Raw genomic sequence first — 18,870 nt, forward strand, 5'->3', positions numbered from 1 at the left:
TGACCATTTAATGTATAAGCTAACGATGTTCGAATCATATGATTTTTATTATGTCAATAATTTAGAGATAATAAATCACATCTAATAGTTTGGATCATCGATGTGAGATTTTCATCATTCAACATAGGTTTGATTGAATCTGAGTGGAGAACCACTCAAGTATAACCTGATAGAAGAAAATACTCAAAATAGATAAGAATAAAATTTGCTAGATAAAAAATATTTGTCATCTGAGGTGTGATGTCATTGCCCTTAAGGGTAAATTTTGCCCCTTGGAGAACAAATCTCGATGCAACAGGTGTAAAAACCCATATTTTCTTACGAATCTCAAAGCCAAACCAAAAACACACACAAAAAAAAAATCCAAAAGCAGTGGAAGAGGACTCCCGATAGAGTCCATCTTCCCTCTCCGAATTCAAGTAGAATTAGAATTCTAGAGCTCGCTGGAGCCCCATATCCCATCTATAAAAGCCCTCCTCTCCCCCTCTAGCTGAGTTGCTCCTCGGTCGCAAGTGATTGCTAGAGAAAAATCATTCGGACCTCTAGTTCTCCATTGATTGATCTCCACAATTCACCATCAATTCAGCTTTGATTCCTCATCAGAGCAGAGGTATTGGATCTCCTTCATGAAGACCTTCCTCATCTTTCCTGGTCTTAAGGTTGCTTTCGCTGTCGAATTATTGTTGGGATCCCATCAAGATGGCCTCCCCTGTTTCTTCCTTTTCTTCCTCCCACCGAACTAACCGCCATTGCGGGATGCAACCTTACCTTGGTCGCCGAGGGCCAAAGCCATCCCTACCAAAGCCATCAGGGTGTTGTCGGAAAAGACCATGGCTATGGGAGGGGGGTCGGCTTAAGACCCCCCTTCCCTTGTTTCAATGAAGAAAAAAAGAAATGATGGAAAGGGAAGGAAAAGAGAAAAAAAAGAAAAAGAAAATCTTCTCTCTCCTCTCTTTACTCTCTCTCCACTTTCTCTCTCTACTTTTTTCTCTAGATTTTTCTCTCTCTTCATGAATTTTCTCTCTCTAAAAACTTATGGACCAATGGAGGGTCCAAATACCTAGATAACCTAGATCAAGTCGTTGACCCTAAGAGGGGTCCTGGACTGATGATGTTTAGGTGTTTATCCTTAATTTCTTCCTGTATAAGTTTTATGTTCGATCTTGGTAATATAGAGATGTGACTGTCTGTACAAAATATTGAGTGAAATATCTTGATTCTAAGTTTATAGATTGAGGAGTTCATCGATTTCTGTATTTAGATCAAACACCAGTAGAGATAAAAATCTCTGTACATAATTATTATTATATATGCTATTTTTATCATTAGATGTGTATGGTTGATTTTTGATTGCTGGATTCATATTGATGGATTTGTGATATTGAAAACACTATTTCATTTCTTGTATGATTTTGCAACATGAGTACATTATTTGTCGACTATATATGAATATCAATGCTTGATGGTACAATCATATGGGTATGATATAGTTATCTTGATCACACTGTAAGTTGAAAATAATTTAATGAAATCAACATATAATAATCAGATAGAAATGATATAGTTTGAACTAGTTTCATCATGTAGAACAACCTCTATGAGCTTATGCATGGGAATTCGATCTGATAAAGATCGAGAAATAGTCGACCAGGAGTTTATGCCTAGGACAACCCTCATGGACTTATGCGTGGCAATATGATCCGAGAGAGATCATGAAAATTTGATCCGAGAAAAATCATGAGAACTTGATCGAAGAAAGATCATAAAGAATTTGATCTGAGAAGGATCATGAGAATTCGATCCGAATAAAGATTGTCGCATGTCTTGATTAGTCCAAAATCAGAAAGAAAAAGATTAAAAAATTGGACATATGATAAAAGAAATAAATGACAAAACATGAAATTAATGCTAAATAAAATGTTTCACTTGTTGACACATAGTGATGTATCTCTTTTAATAAAATAGATATTTAATGTCTATTTATATGGATGTTTGCATTCTTCTAAATATTTGATATAAGATTTCATGATTTATGCTTATTGCTATTTTTAAATTATATTATTATACTGGTATAGTTATGCAGAGGTTCTTACTAGACTATAAAGCTCCCCCCTCCACTTCTCTTTTTCTTTTCAAAGTTACAAGATGCTCATGGTAGGCTATGATTTGGGGTTATAGATGAACGGATTAATAGATAGAGCGTTATTGATATTCGGTCAGATGATAGAAGAAATCAAATTTATAATTATATTAATTTTGCTCATTGTTATAAAAGTAGATCATTATTATTTATGGGTATTGAGGTATTGTAATAAATTATCCTAGAAAGTATGCGGTCATCACGTATCCAATCCAAATACTGAGTTCGGGGTGTGATAAAAATAGTATCAGAGCTTAAGTTTAAGATCACTAAAGACTGTAACAGAAGTAATATCAAAACTTTGGATATAATCAATAGAGTACAATAGAATGCATCAGGGCTTAGGTTTAAGGTCACTAGGGACTAGGACATAAGTGATATCAAAATTTTGGGTTATAATTAATAGAGTGTGATAGAACAGTATGATCACTAGGAATATAATAGAAGTAACTAGAAAAGATATAAAGTTTGAATTTTGGATCAACAGGTACTATGATGAAATTATACCAAGTGGCATATGATGTGTATGACAGAAATGGATGGTTATGTCTTGGATTGCAGTAAGTAGGGCTTGACCTAAATATAAGAGATATTGACCTTTGAATATAAGATAATTACACTAATAAGTTATGTTGAGTCGTGAATACTTGTTCAATTATTATTTAGAAGATTTTAAAATTCTAAATTAACTTGATATGAGTGAAGATCATAATAACTTTTTTAATTTTGATGTCAATCATTTGATTATTATAATTTTAGACTTATTGGAAGGAAGTTTGTTACGATTTGGCCTAAGAAAGAACTACATCACATGAGACTGAAATATTTTTGAGCGTTGAACCTATATGAGAAACATGTATGAAACTCGTATGTAAATAAAAAAAATATATTTAGTTCTATTGGTGGATTATATTTTATTGTGAGAGAATGATATAAAGAATGTCAAAACTCAAGGTTATGATCATTAGGGATTATAGCAGAGGTCATTCATAAGGTTTAGATAGATAATTTATATCTCGGATTGTAATTTAAGGAACTGACAAATTACAATTTTATTGGCTCAAAAATTATTTAACAAATCTAAGAAATTTGTTGGATTTATATCAGAGTGCACAGTGAAAGTATGATGATTTAAGTGAAGGTGTTATGATAAAAGATTGGAATTTCTTTTTGAGTGAAGAAGGATGATAAGATAAGAATTTTGTACCCATAAGATTTTGATTTTATAATATACATATTTTGAGGATAAAATTATTTTAAGGAATAATGTAAAGATCCATATTTTTCATTCGAATCTCAAAGCCACACCAAAAATACAAAAAAAATCCAGAAACAATAAAAGAGGACTCCTGATGGAGTCCATATTCTCTCTTCGAATTTGAGTGGGATTAGAATTCTAGAGCTCGTCGAAGCCCTAGATCCCACCTATAAAAGCCCTCCCCTCCGCCTCTAGCAAAGTCATTCCTCAGTCGCAAGTGATTGCCAGAGAAAAAATCATTTGGACCTCTCTAGTTTTTCCATTACAAGAAAATGGGTTATTAGCGACAGCTATTCGCCGTCGCTAATAACCCGAATCCCGTCGCTAATATTATTAGCGACAGAACCCCATCACTAAAAGTTTGTCAAAAATAAGCTCGTCGCTATTAGCGGTAAGGGGCGCGACAGATTCGGCAAAGGGGGCAGTGGATCCGATAAGGAGGGTGGTGGATCTGGCAAAGGAATGGCATCACTAGCATAGAGAGAGAGGATCTATCAATGGGGATCTGATAAGGGGGGTGGCATATCCGGCAAAGGGGGCAACAGATCCGTCGAGGGAACGACGGATCCAACAAGGGAATGGCATCACCTGGCTTGGGGAGAGCGGATCCGATAAGGGGTGTGGCAGATCCGGTAGGGAACAAGGGTGCGGGGACTCTGATGGCATAGGGACGGCGAAGGGGGAGGTGGTAGCATGTGGATGGAGAGGGCATGAGCTAGGAAATCGAAAGGGAATGCGATGCAGAAAATTCGACAGGTGGACGACGGTAATGGGGAAGCAACACAAGGATGCCGGTGGCGACGGTGGAATGCGTGAACTGGGGACCTTTATCGATGGCTATTAGCGATGGCAATTTTGCCATCGCTAATAATATTTTTTACCAACGATAAATAACAATCAATAATTATGCCATCATAAAAAAAATTATTAGCAACGATATTTTTAGCTTTTAGCAATGGCTAGTTCGTCACTAATAAAAAATAATTTTATTTTTTTTTAAATTTGACTGTAAGATTATTAGCGATGGAGTGATCTTATTAGCGATGGTATTTTTTCATCACTAATAACCCTATTTTTTTTCCCTTTTTGGTTCCTTGCGTGCCCTCATTTTCCCCCTCCCCCCTCTCATTTTTTGGGTTGGCTACCCCACCGACGATCGACCCCCTTCCCCCGATTTCTCCCTCCTCGAGTCTCGGACCGCCTCCCCAAGCCTTTGGCCCACCTCCCCCCAGCTACCTTCGATCTCCCTCTTTCCCCCACCGTCGGATCGGGCTTTTCCGTGCCCCTGGCCCACCTCCTCCCGACCATCTCCCCGAGCCCCATCCATCGGATCCTGAGCTCCTCGACTGCCTCCCACCTCCCCGAGCCTCCGATCTACCCCCCCTCGGTTGCATCCAGTCTCCCTCTTTCCCCCCACCATTGGATTTGGCTTCCCCAAGCTGCCAGCCACTTCCCCAAACCTCGAGCTCCCAGCCCGCCTCCCTAAGCCTCAAGCCCCCGACCCGGCTCCTCGAGCCCCCCGTCCATCAGATCCCGAGCCCCTCGACTGCCTCCCACCTTTTTGAGCCCCAACCATCTCCGTCGTCGCCTTCCTCCCCACCAGTGTCAAGCTCCCCCTACAATCTCCCACAGGTGCTTTCCTTTGTTTTCATTAATTTTTCTTATATTTTCTCCCTTTTGCCTCCATTTTTTCTATCCTTAAGAGTCCCAAGCTGGTGGGAAGCTTGGACCGGCCAAACAAGGAGGCTTAGACGATGGCTGGAGCTTTGTGTTGGGTAAGTTCTCCCCTTTTTTTTTCTTTCATTTCTCTCTTTTTTTTTGGAGATCTATGGGAAGAAAAACATTTGAGGGAGATCTAAGCTAACACTAACGTCATCCTAACCCTAACCCCAGATCTAACCTAACACTAACCTCATCCTAACTCTAACCCTTAAGAATCGAACCCACTGCTAACACTCCTTAAAACCCTAACAGTAACCAAACCCTAACCCTAATTCCTCTCTAACCCTCAACTGAACCCTACTGCCAACCCTCCTACGAACCCTAGACCTAATTCCCATAGATATCTGAATAAGAAAAAAAAATGAAAAGAAAAAAAAAGGAAAAAGGGAAAAAAAATAGAGGGGCAATGGAAGGCTGCTGCGCCACCACAGCAACTGTTCTCAGACCCTTTCATTTGAGATTTTTTTTTTATTTTCATAGACATAATGGACGGCCACTAAATTCTAGCAGCAATCTCTGTCCAAGTTCATGGGCACTGGAAGGTTGCTGCACAACAACAGCAATCGTGCTTCAAAATTTTTTTTCGGAACAATAAGGCTACTGCATTGCACCAGCAACTATGTCCAGACCCTCTGACCATCCCACTCTCCAAATGATATTATAAAATAAGGGGTAGAAGGTTGTTGTTACTAAAACAACAACCTTCCTATATAGCTAATGAGAAATTGAATAATTAGGTTTCTCATATGATGCTAAAAATTACATGATACTGATGGAGAACAAAAAAAATTATCTGATCCTGCTCTGACTACAAACTCCCTCGCTCATAGCAAGGTATGGTTAATGGTATTATTTTTTACTGATTATTTTTTTTAATTATTTTTTTATTATTTTATCAATTTGCTTGAGAAGAAACTCAGAGAATTGAGCCAGAAAAGATGAGTTGTATATCTAATTTTTCTATTTTGTTAGTTTGTTTGATAATTCATTATCCTTTGTATTCTCTTATTAGCTTAATGGAATGATATCAATGCAAATCTGATAGTTTCTAGATTTTAGGAGGAAAGTTCAATGCAGTATAATGAAGTTGAGGTTTAATATCCAAACTTGAGGTTCGATACAATATAATGAAGGTAAGGTTCTCATCTTTTTAAATTTTAAATATTTAAAATTAGATTTATCTGATTATTTAAATTAATAATATTTAATTTATTACAGACCAACTTTGGCCCGCTCATCTACTCCGACGGTGGTTGGAACAGTTTGACAATTGAATTCTAGGCCCTAGGCCCAGTCCGAAGTCTAAAAAAAATTTCGAACCGGACTCAAGGAGGCCAATGTGATACTTTTAAAGTTTACAGTGAAATTAGATAGGTTTAATGTGAAATAAAGAAATGAAATTAGATAGATTTAGTTCAGAAAGAAGATCTAGGAGGTAAAAATTCAATCTAACCATTTAATCGATGGGTCAGGAGTGTTTATAGTTCCGTATCATCAAATGAAATATATAAGAACAATCTGTTTGAGAATCAGAGTAGTATATCAAAATATATACCTTCATATTGACATATACGCTTTCATATCAAAATTTATTAATAATATTTTAATTTTTTCATTACAGGATGTTGGGACATCCTGCTCTCATCCATCAGTTGTTAGAGAGGATGTATAGGAGCAAAAGGAGGATGAAGAGGATGATGATAGGGGTTCAAGATCGGATCACTGTCAGACCGGCTCTAATCTGACGGTACCAGAATTAGATGTTCTAGGCCAGACGCATGCTATACTGATATATTCAATGAGTCTATAGCCTTGGTTGACAGGCCCGAGTAATCTTCAAAAATTTTATCGTGATGAGGATAGATCATTGTAATTGTTGGTCTTCAACATGGTAAACTCTAATACTAGATATTCTCTTTTATATTATTTTATTTTTTATTATTTAATATAATATTCTTTATGATATCTTGATACTATCAGGTTCGGACAATGTGGGATCATCAGTGACCTCACAGTCACACAGAGCAGCGCCCAACTCTCAAAACAGATGAGTCTATTAATAATTTTTTTATTTATTTTAAATATTTATATTTAGAAGCTTTACATGTTTAGACTTGAATCCAAGAAGGAGATCTAAGGGGTAAAAATTCAATCTAACCATCCAAAAGATGGGTTGGAGACATCTATAGCTTCATATCATTGAATGAAATGCATAGGAATAATCTGTTAGAAAATCAGAGTAGTATATCAAAATATACATCTCCGTATCGATATATACGTTTTTCTATCGATGCTGGGACAACCAACTCTCATCCATCAGCTACTGGAGAGGACGTATAGGAGCAGAAAGAGGATGAGGAGGATCTTACATGATTTTTTTTTTATATGTATGTAATTATGATACTTGTAAAGCAGTATAAATTTATAAAATTATATAATTTATATTTTAATATAATATAATTAATTTTATATTTATGATTATATTAAATAATTATTATTTTATTTATAACTAATTTTAAATATATTATTACTTATTAATATGATTAAAATATATTTTAAAATATTTAATTATAATTTTTTTAAAAAAAATTAAAAACTATTAACAACAGCATTAGCGATGGCATCTGCCATCGCTAATAATTTTTTAAATTTTTTATTAAAAAATAAAAAATTATTAACGACAGCAGGACTGACGATAAGGATCATTGTTAATAATTTTTTAATATTTTAATTTAAAAAAATTAAAATTATTAGCAATGACTTTTTATTGCTAATACCGTCATTAATTATCATTATTAGTGACGACAAATTTGCCATCACTAATAAGGATAATTAGTGATGAGATTAGTGATAGCGTGCTGTCACTAATAGCATTAGTGAGGATAAAATGATTATTAGTGATGGTAGTTAGCTATCGCTAATAGTCTTTTTTTTTTAATAATGAAGGATTATTAGGGATGATAAAATTATCATCGCTAATGGCCGTTAGTAAAGCTCATTTTTCTTGTAGTGTCCATTGATTAAGCTCCATAATTTATCATTGATTCGGCTTTGATTCCTCATTGGATCAAAGGTATTGGATCTCCTTCATGAAGACCTTCTTCCTCATCTTTTTCGGTCTTAAGGTTGCTTTTGCTATCCGAATTGTTGCTTGGAACCCATCATGATGGCCCCTCCTATTTCTTTCTTTTCTTCCTCCTACCAGACCAGCCACCATCATGGGATGCGGCCTTACCATGGTCGTTGAGGGTCAAAGCCGTCCCTACCAAAGCCACCAAGGTATTGTCGTGGCCATGGGAGGTGGGTCGGCTTAAGACCCCCTTCCCCTATTTCAATGAAGAAAAAAAAGAAACGAGAGAAAGGGAAGGAAGAGAGAAAGAAAAAGGAAAAGAAAAAAAAGAGAAAATATTCTCTCTCTTCTCTCTCTCCTCTCTTTACTCTCTCTCCACTTTTTCTTTCTACTTTTTATCTCTAGATTTTTCTCTCTTTATGAATTTTCTCTTTCTAAAAATCTTATAGATCAATGGAGGGTCCAGATACCTAAATAACCCAAATCAAGTGGTTGACCCTAGGAGGGTTCCTAGACTTATGATGTTTAGGTATTTATCTATAATTTTTTCGTATATGATTTTTATGTTCGATCTTGATTATATAGAGGTGCGATTGTCTGCATAAGATATCAAGTGAAATATTTTGATTTCGAGTTCGTAAATTGAGGAGTTCATCGATTTTTGTGTTTGGATCAATCACTAGTAGAGGTAAGAATCTCAGTACATAATCATCATTATATATGCTATTTTCATCATTGGATTTGTATCATTAATTTTGCATTGCTGGATTCATGTTGATAGATTTGCCATGTTGGGGACACTATCATTTTTTGTATGATCTTTCAGCATGAGTATATTATTTATCGACTATATATTTATATCAGTGATTGATGGTATAATTATATGGGTATGATATACTTATCTTGATTACACTGTAAGTTAAAAATGATTTAATGAAATCAATATGTAATAATCAGATGGAAATGATATGGTTTGGAGTAGCTTTATCATATGTGGAACAGCCTCTATGAGCTTATGCATGAAAATTCGATCCAATAAAGATTCAGGAATAGCCGATCAGGAGCTTATGCCAAGACAGCTTTCACAAGCTTATGCATGAAAATGTGATTTGAGAAGGATCATGAAGAATTTGACCCGAGAAAAATCATGAGAATTCGATCTGAAAAGGATCACGAAGAATTCAATCCGAAAAAGATCATAAAAATTCGATCCGAATAAAGATCATTATATGGACTTGATTAGTCCAAAGTTAGAAAGAAAAAGGTGAAGAAAACTAGACATGTGATAAAAAAAATAGATAAAAAAATATGAAATTAATGCTGAATAAAAGGTTTTACTTGTTGACATGTGGTGATGTATCTCTTTTGACAAGACAGATATTTAACATATATTTATATGGATGTTTGCATTATCCTAAACATTTGATATAAGATTTCATATTTTATGCTTATTGTTATTTTCAAATTATATTATTATAGTGGTGTAGTTGTATAGAGATTCTTACTGGGTTGTAAAGCTTACACCGCCTCCACTTCTATTTTTCTTTTCATAGTTGCAAGATGCTCATAGTAGGCTACGATTTGGGGTCACAGGTGAACGGATTAATAGATAGAGCATTATTGATATTCAGTCGGATGATAGAAAGAATTGAATTTATAATTATATAAATTTTACTCATTGTTATGAAAGTAAATTATTATTATTTATGGATATTGAAGTGTTATAATAAATTATAAAGTCTTGCACATTCTTTAAGACTTATCCTAGGGAGTGTACTGCCATCACGTATCTGATCCAGGTACTGGTTTTGGAGCGTGACAATAGACTTTTAGATGACCATCCTCTTAGGGTACAATAGATGCGTCTCAATTGTATGCACTCATGATGTGAGGTCTCAAGAACACACAGCTATCTTTGACCCAAAAAGTTTTGATAAAAAATTATATGAATAAAACTTTCTGAAAAAAGAGAACAAGTTACGAGGACTATTAGAAAAAGATGAGAAAGTTATATTTTGATACAAGAGCATTAACCTATTTATAGGTATGGACTACCATACAAGATAGGAATGAGTTCTGTGATTGGAAAAATTCAATCTTTAAAACAAGTCATGTTAACATTCAAAATTGGATTTGGGGGCTTGTGAATTAAAACCAAAATTCTTGCAATCATTGATTTTAAAAATTATCATAATCATAGCATAATAAGAAATAGAATATCAAGGCAATTATTGATTTTTTAAAATTATCATAGCATAATAGACAATAGGATATCATGACAATCATTGATTTTCTAAAACTGTCATAGTATGATAGGCATAGGATATCAAGTTCAAATAGGTGCAGACAAGACTAGAATCTCTATTCTTGGATCATGACTTTCTCTAGCTATTAACAACCATAAATCTTGGAAAGATTTTGCACCACGTATAAAGAAATCATGATTGACATAAAACAAGCTAACCACCCCATGGTTCTAGGCTATGATGCCATCATGCAATATATTTTGGGCTTTTGAAATATTAAAAAAAAATTCACAACAATCCTTCACAATTTCAAAAGTCTAAAAAAAATTTTAGATTAGCAACAAGAATGCAATGTATTGAGCTTGGAACCAAATCTAGGATAAGTAAATTGTAATTCACAGGAGTATGGTGAAATATAAATTTCTATGAATCATAATTGCCTATTATGAATTAACATATTTATTATCCATATTGCATCTTGAAAAGTCACTTTGTTCAATATAGGTTAGCGTGAAAAGGCCATGCACCCTATTTGGGCTTTCATAAGTGCTCTAGAAATCTTGCTTAAGATCTTAAAAGAGCAGCCCCAGTCCACACTCATAAAAGTGAATAGTCCACACTCATAAAAGTGAATCCATCAAGGGTGCACGGCAACTAAACACCCTACCCTTACGAGCTATGAAATTCATTAAGAGTAGGCTCAATCTCATTCATTATAGTTTGTACTATCTACACCATAGGATAAGGACATAAACATTTTATAATGATAGTAATCTTTGGGTCAACCTGCGACTTGTTTTTATCCATATGAATATTTCATGGAATCTCTAATCATATTGGTGGGTTACCATCACTCTTAATCTTTGATATAAGCATAAGTCACATTGCTCTCAATATACTTTCTACTAGTTTTTTTACCTAGTGGCTTAGTTAAAGAATCCACTAAGCTCATTTCTAACTTCATATAGTTAAGTGATATCACACTATATTTAAGCAGCTACTTTACACCATTATGTCACCATCATATATGTTTATTTTTCTCATTATAAGCATTACCTTTTGCTTTGGCTATAGCAGTCTAGCAATCACAATGCATTGACATTGAGAGTATGGATTTTATCTATAATGGAATATCTGCTAAAAAATTTCTTAACCAATCAACTTCAGCTCCCACCACTTCTAAGATAATAAACTCAGACTCCATAGTGGATCGAATAATAACAATTTATTTAGCAGATTTTCAAGATATAGCACCCCCACCAAGAGTGAATATATATAGCCACTAGTGGACTTTGTCTCATTTAAATTAGTGATCCAATTAGTATCACTGTACCCTTCAAGTATAGCAAGAAATCCACTATACATAATACCATAGTCTATTATACCTTTCAAACATCTCATCAACCTAATTAAAGCATTCTAGTTATCTTAATAGGACCGTGTGCATATTATCTACTCTGTCTACATACATCATAAGCAATATCAATTCGAGTATAATTCATTAAGTGCATTAAACTTTCAATTATTTAGGCATATTCAAATTGAGATATACTATTACCTTTGTTTCTCTTTAATTATGAATTAGCATCAAAAGGTGTGGAAACAAGTTGACTTTCAAATGCCCAAATTTTTTAAGATTTTTTTAGTGTAATATTTTTGTGATAATATTAAATCTTTATCTGACCTAACTATTTTTATTCTCAGAATTATGTTAGCTTCACCTAAGCCTTTCATATTAAAATTTCATGCAACAAGTTTTTTTGTCCTTTCAATAATTTCTTATTTAGTTCCAAAAATGAGGATATCATTAACATATAAGCTATGAATAATATAATTATTATTTTCAAGCTTAGTATACACACATTTATCATCATCAACATATGAATAACCATAAGATAACAATATCTTATCAAATTTCTTGTGATATTGCTTAGGTGCTTATTTTAATCCATATAAGGATTTTACAAGCTTACAAATCTTTTTTTTCCTGATCAAGAGCTACGCAACTTTCAAGTTGAATCATGTAAATTTTTTTTTCAAGATCACCATTTAAGAATATAGTCTTTATATCTATTTGATGAATAATAAGGTTATTTATAGAGGCTAAGACAAACAACATTCTAATAGAAGAAATTTCAGTTACAGGAGAAAAAGTATCAAAATAATCTATGTTCTTTTTCTGAGTACAGCCTCTAGCAACTAATCTTGTTTTAAACTTATCAATACATCCATCAGGTTTCATTTTCTTCTTGAAGACCCATTTACACCCTATAGGCTTAGATCCTAGACATAAACCTACCAGTTTCCAAGTATGATTTTTTCATAATAGTTTCTATCTCACTATTTATTACTTCTTTTTAGAATAGTGCATCTAGTGAAGTTATCGCTTTATTATAAGTTCGTGGATCATTATCTAGCAAGAATGTATAAAAATTATTCCCTAGGTTAGTTTCTTTTCTTTGCCTTTTACTTATCCTCAATTCTATATGAATGTTGTCATTTTTATCATTCTCATATCATTATTAAAAATTTTATATGTTCTTTCTACAATAACTCTAAGAGGAAAGATATGCTAAAAAAACTTGGTATTTTTGGTCTCACCTATTGTGTTAGGTTCAAGCATATCACTTTTAAGCACAAAAAATCTACATATAATACTATGAAAAGTATAATCAATAAACATGTAATTAGCAGTTTTAGGACCTAATTTTCTTTTCTTTGGATCAGGGAACATCACCTTAGCAAGACACCCTCATATTTTCAAATATTTTATGTTAGGTGCATATCCTTCCATAATTTATTAAGGTTTTTTTTCAACTTTCTTATAGAGAATTCTATTTTGTATATGACAAGCTGATAGAATTGCTTTCTTTTGTATTTTTGTGGTTACTTGTAATTGCTTCATGACTTCGATAATTTCTCGATCAAGCACCATGTCACAAATTCTTCTTGCAGTATGATTTTCTTATTTTTAAGATCTTTTAATAGCTTATAATACTCGTTGATTTGAGATCTAATATCTTTCTTATCAATCATTTGAAACTACAAAAAAGTTTCTATAGCAAATTTTCAGGTCCCAGCATCTTCTACCATATACTTTTTGTTGCCGCTTGTTTTTATTGAGATCGAAAGATGGGCGATTGGGCTTTCTGCGGTCGTGCTAGAGTGACTTGTAAAATACATTTGAGCTGAAGGTTTTCACTCCAGTGATGATCCTCCGATGCTCAAGTCAGAAATCAGAGAACAATAGAAGCAACAATTGATTCTCTAAAAAGGATCACTTACTTGGATCCTTGGGATTTTAGTTATTTATAGAGGATATGGTTGAGTAACTGTAGGAACATACAGTTACAAAGTTATTGGGTTGTTGGACGTGCTGTTAGTGGGTGAGATATTCTAGTCCTTATTTGCTCCCGTGAGATATGGAGAGTTGGTTACGACTAAACTTATCTACTTGGGATGGACAGCTACTGTACATGTCAAAGAACTAGCTGGCCGAGGCAATGGAGGGAACTCATATGCCAGATGGGCCGCACAACTGATTGGGTATAAATGGGTTTGCTCCACATACTTCAGCTCGGTGTTTGGGTCGGCAACAATGGCGATAGCTTAGTGATCGGAGTCCCCAATGATAGCACAATAGATCCGAGGTATTTACGGTACCACCGTAACACTTCTTATTCATAGATTTCTAGATCTCTTTAGCCTCTTTATAAGAACAATAGGCATCAAAAAGATCATTGGCTAAGGTATTCGGAATGGTGTACCTACAGACCTTATTAGCATGTTCCTAAGACCTCAATAAGTTTTCATAATTTTTAGTTCCCTCCTTAGGTTTTGATTCAGTCAAGGCAAAAGCTAAATCAATCACCTCTAGAGTAAAGAAAATCCTTTCCTACCATCTTTTAAAGTGACTTCTACTAAAGTTTCAATTTTTGAAGTTCAGGAAAAACTTTAGTAGTGATAAAAGCAGCATCCATTTTCAAATCTACCCTTGAGCATGTTAGAAAAAAAATTAGAAAATGGATTAGAATAAAAATTTCTAGATAAAAATACTTATCATCTGAGGTATAATATCACTACTCTTAAGGATAGATTTTATCCTTCAGAGAACAAATCTCAATGTAATAGGCTCCTAGGCGATGACCCTCCTAGGATACAATAGACGCATCTCAATCATGTGCACTCATGATATGAGGTCTCAGGAACATACAACTTTCTTTGATTCGAAAAATTATGATAGAAATTTATATGAAAAAAACTTTTTGAAAATGAAGAATAAGCTATGAGGACTATTAAAGAAAGATAAGAAAGTTATATTTTGATGCAAGAGCATTGACCTATTTAAAGGCATGGACCACTATACAAGAAAGGAATGAGATCTATGTTTAAAAAAATTTAATCCTTAAAACAAGTCATTTTAACATTCAAAACCAGATTTGGGGGCTTGTGAATTAAAACAAAATTCTTACAATCATCGATTTTGAAAACTATCATGATCATAGCATAATAGGGAATAGAATATCAGGATAATCATTGATTTTCTAAAACTGTAATAATATAATAGATAATAGGATATCATGGTAATCAATAATTTTCTAAAACTGTCAAAGATTTTGCACCACGTACAAAAAAATCGTGATTGATATAAAACCAACAAACCACCCCGTGGTTTTAGGCTATGATGCTATCATGCAATATATTTTGGACTTTTGAAATATTAAAATAAATTCAAAACATAACCAAGTCTAGATACACGCATATGTCGTACATGCATACGTGCATATATACATATGTGCATACATACGTACATGAAGATTGCATTTAATGTGACCTCCAATATTAAATTTTGTCATGAAAATTAAATTTTATTAAAAGATGAAATCCAAAATATCTATGATAGTCATTTGGATTGTGCTTGATGGTGCAGTGGTGTTAGATATGGTGATTATAGGTAGTTTCTGTTTTTCAAAAACTTTGAAAGCCTAATTATTTCAGTTTCCACAATATCAAGAAATTGAGAAAGGGTTTTCAAAAAGTTGAACATGGAAATTGATCAAACACAATTTATTCTCTAATTTTATGTTTTTAAAAATAAAACAACTGAAAATGAGAAAGTAGAGGTGATACTAAATAGGAATCTTTTTTTTCTGAGAATATGTAAAAAAGAAAAAAAAAACTTTTAGAGTGGTCATTAGAACTAAATATCAAATAGACCTAATTTACCAACTCTATTTATTGTTTTGAAAAAACCTATTTTATTATGTGTATGTCGAACAACAATCCTTAGCAATGTAGAAAGTCCGGCTTTTTATTTGCAAAAATAGTCTTGTAGAATCATATTGGTGCTTTCATCTGACCTCATTTATGGCACTAAACTAGCTCTGAGTTGTGTTTGATCTCTCTTTCAAATTGCTTGGCCTTTCTAGTGAAGCGCCAGCCTATTTTCACGACAAGTATTTGTTTGGATAATATAGCAGGATTTTGAATGAATTTGCTGCTAAATTCATGGATTGTAAAGTTCATTTGGACATGACTTATATTAACCCAAACCCTCCTCCTCCCCTCAAATCCTACGTGAAAGAAAAAAAAAAGACCTCAATGTTGCCTTTTTCTCCCCCGCAGAACAGCATGTCCATAGGCTAGGATTTAGGTCTAAACAAGTCCTAAATGGAAAAGTTGTCCATTAATCAATTGATGGTGGCAACATGGAACTACTTGGATATGTGGAGATGCGGCTAGGTGCAACAAATATCTTGTTAAATGGTTGTATTTGATTGTTTTAGAAGTGGCCCAGGAAGTTTATTTACTACCCTCAATTTGATATGAAGGATAAATTACAGAAAGGACAGATAGAGACAGAGAAGAAGGATAGATGAGAGAGAAAATAGATAGATTTTTTTTCATTCTTTTGTATGTTTGATAAAATATAAAAGAATGGATGGAAATAATTTTCTCTTCTATTTGATATAGAATAAATAAGAGGGATGATGAGAGATAATTTTTTTTTCTAAATTATTCTTTGACAAAAAAATATTGTATGATATGGGGTGTGGATCTCTTATTTAGTACAAGAGTTTTGTCAAAATATTAAAGAGAAATAATTTTGTCAACATAGAAACTTATCCCTTATATACTGTATGAGGATCCAAATTGATATGTCGTAATAGATGGACAATCCCTTTTTTTCATCTATCTTTCCTAAGATTTTTTTGAATCAAATGATAGATCGGGCCATCCATCCTTCTAATCTCATATGTCCAATGACCCCAACCAAATATTTGTGTGTGTTTGTGGAAATATTGGCCTTTCCCTTAATATTAATATTAAGTGCCTCATGTGGGAGAAAAAGTTCCATCCTATTAAAATCAGTCTATTTTGACTAACAATTAATATGAGACCAATGATGCCTTTCCATCTACACCATATGATGGTATATATTGAATGATTTATTCAATATAATTTGAGAAAGATTTAAAATTTCAGCTATAATATTTTCTGGCCTACCTTTGTATTTTAGAACAAACTTTAAGGCCACGGCAGAATAATGGCCATGTTAAACAGAAATTTGCTGAATTGCACCAATCACATAAATCGTGAAAAATATCTTCCTGCCACGTGCCCTGCCAGCTATTTCGGACTTAGTCTTGATTCCGGGTTTGGACCCACAGATTTGGGTTGGTTTAGCGGAGAAAATCCAAATCCGAGACGTGATTGTTCTGAATGTTTACGGGCTGGTGATCGTATCCACCATCCCTGATTTGAGTTCTCCGCCATTTCTCGACCGTTGCCTCCCCTGGTAGGTTCACAGAACCTGTTCCTAAATCTCCATTCCTCCTCCTCCTTCCTTCCAAAAACTTATCCATCCTCACCGGCGTTGTATGTTAAGGAGGAAGAAGAAAAAACTGGAATTCTCTTCTTTTTTTTTTCCTTTCCATCTATTCTTCTCTCTCCTCTAACACGTCTATTTCAGACTCCCCCTCGTCCCTCCCAAAGAGTAAGAAGAAGAAACTGGAATTATTTCTTCCATCTAATTTTCTTTCTTTTCTAACACCCAGTCCATTTGAGTGTCTCACTCCATCCCTTCTTGACCCAATATTTCTTGAACTTAATAACCTTCATGGAAACTATCTCCAAACCCTCTCAAGAACTCCCCTCCATCCCCCCTCCTCCCACCCAAGAAGACCACATCACCCCAGTGCTCAAACGGGTGGCGTCGGAGAAGCGAGCCCGGCGGCGGAGGAGGGAGGTCAGCTCCGGATATTTATCACCAACGCCGACGAATTCACGATCGTCCACTCCCATTCCTTCCTCTCCTTTCCTGTTTCCCTTTTCTGGAGAACCCCGTTTACCTCACCTCAAGAAACATCATCGCCTAGAGAAGCATCCACGGGACTTGGAAGTCCCTCCATCAAGCAGTACCGATGAGACAGAACCCTCTTCATGCTACGCCGACGAGAACCGGCCGGCGGCGGAGGCGAAACAAATCTTGGCGACTCCTCTGGCATTGGGGATCCAAACCAAGGCCGTCGGAACGGAGCGGAAACGGGTTGTAAGGGTAGTCGGTGAGAATGGCGTCGAGGAGCGGCAGGCACAATCAAGGAAGCCGAGGATTGGCACTCCAATGATAAATGCAGGTTATCGGGCGAGTTTGAGTAATAATTGCACTCCAAAGCAGTCATCTTTGAAGAGAATTGCAGCTCCGGGAGCAAATTGCCCGGGTTTGTCACCCCGGCTCGAGTGAGTCCTTTCCCTTTGGAGGAAGATAGAAGCAGTGGGTCGGTCAAAACATCGTTGGAGAGTTCTTCTACTGATCCCTCTGAAGCTGAATTGCATTGTGTTAGTGGCCAGGGTGAGTTCTGCAAGAACCCTCAACTTCTGGTTCAGAAGAATTCAATAATACGGGCAGGGTTAGAACACCTGCCGAACAAGTCAGCAAAGCAGTTGCCAGAGAATGGGGGCTCCAGCAGGCACGATACCTATCACGCCCCTGGCCCGAGATCGTGAGCAAAAAGTCACGATAACCGTCGCATACTTATGAAAAACTCTCTCCATAAATATACAAGACATCTCATTACGATATCAATGCATCACAGCGGAATAAATTCAAATAATTATTATTCAACTTTAATTCAAGTAATTAAATCAAATATCTTACATCCGATAAAATTTTACTAAAAATAAAACAATAGATCTAAGTTCAATGAAGTTGACAATGCTAAATCTCGCATCTAAAAGCTCTGTCCCAATATTTCTTCCCACGCTCAAAATTAATTATTTGAATCTAAAAAATAGAAAGAAAGGTAATGAGCTAGACAGCCCAGTAAGTAACAATTATCTCAACTAGATATTTCAGATATTATATAATTTTCAAGAATAATTCTACAAATAAATATAAAAATATATTTTATGTTGATTTTATACGAATCCAATC

At 34.8% G+C, this 18,870-nt stretch overlaps 1 pseudogene; it reads left to right on the top strand.

The window, feature by feature from the left end:
- The first annotated feature begins 17,116 nt into the window (after positions 1 to 17,116).
- LOC114913346 (uncharacterized) lies at positions 17,117 to 18,443 on the top strand (annotated as a pseudogene).
- The last annotated feature ends 427 nt before the right edge of the window (positions 18,444 to 18,870 follow it).

The sequence above is a fragment of the Elaeis guineensis genome, chromosome 1 (assembly GCF_000442705.2).
Source record: "Elaeis guineensis isolate ETL-2024a chromosome 1, EG11, whole genome shotgun sequence".
Lineage (NCBI taxonomy): Eukaryota > Viridiplantae > Streptophyta > Magnoliopsida > Arecales > Arecaceae > Elaeis > Elaeis guineensis.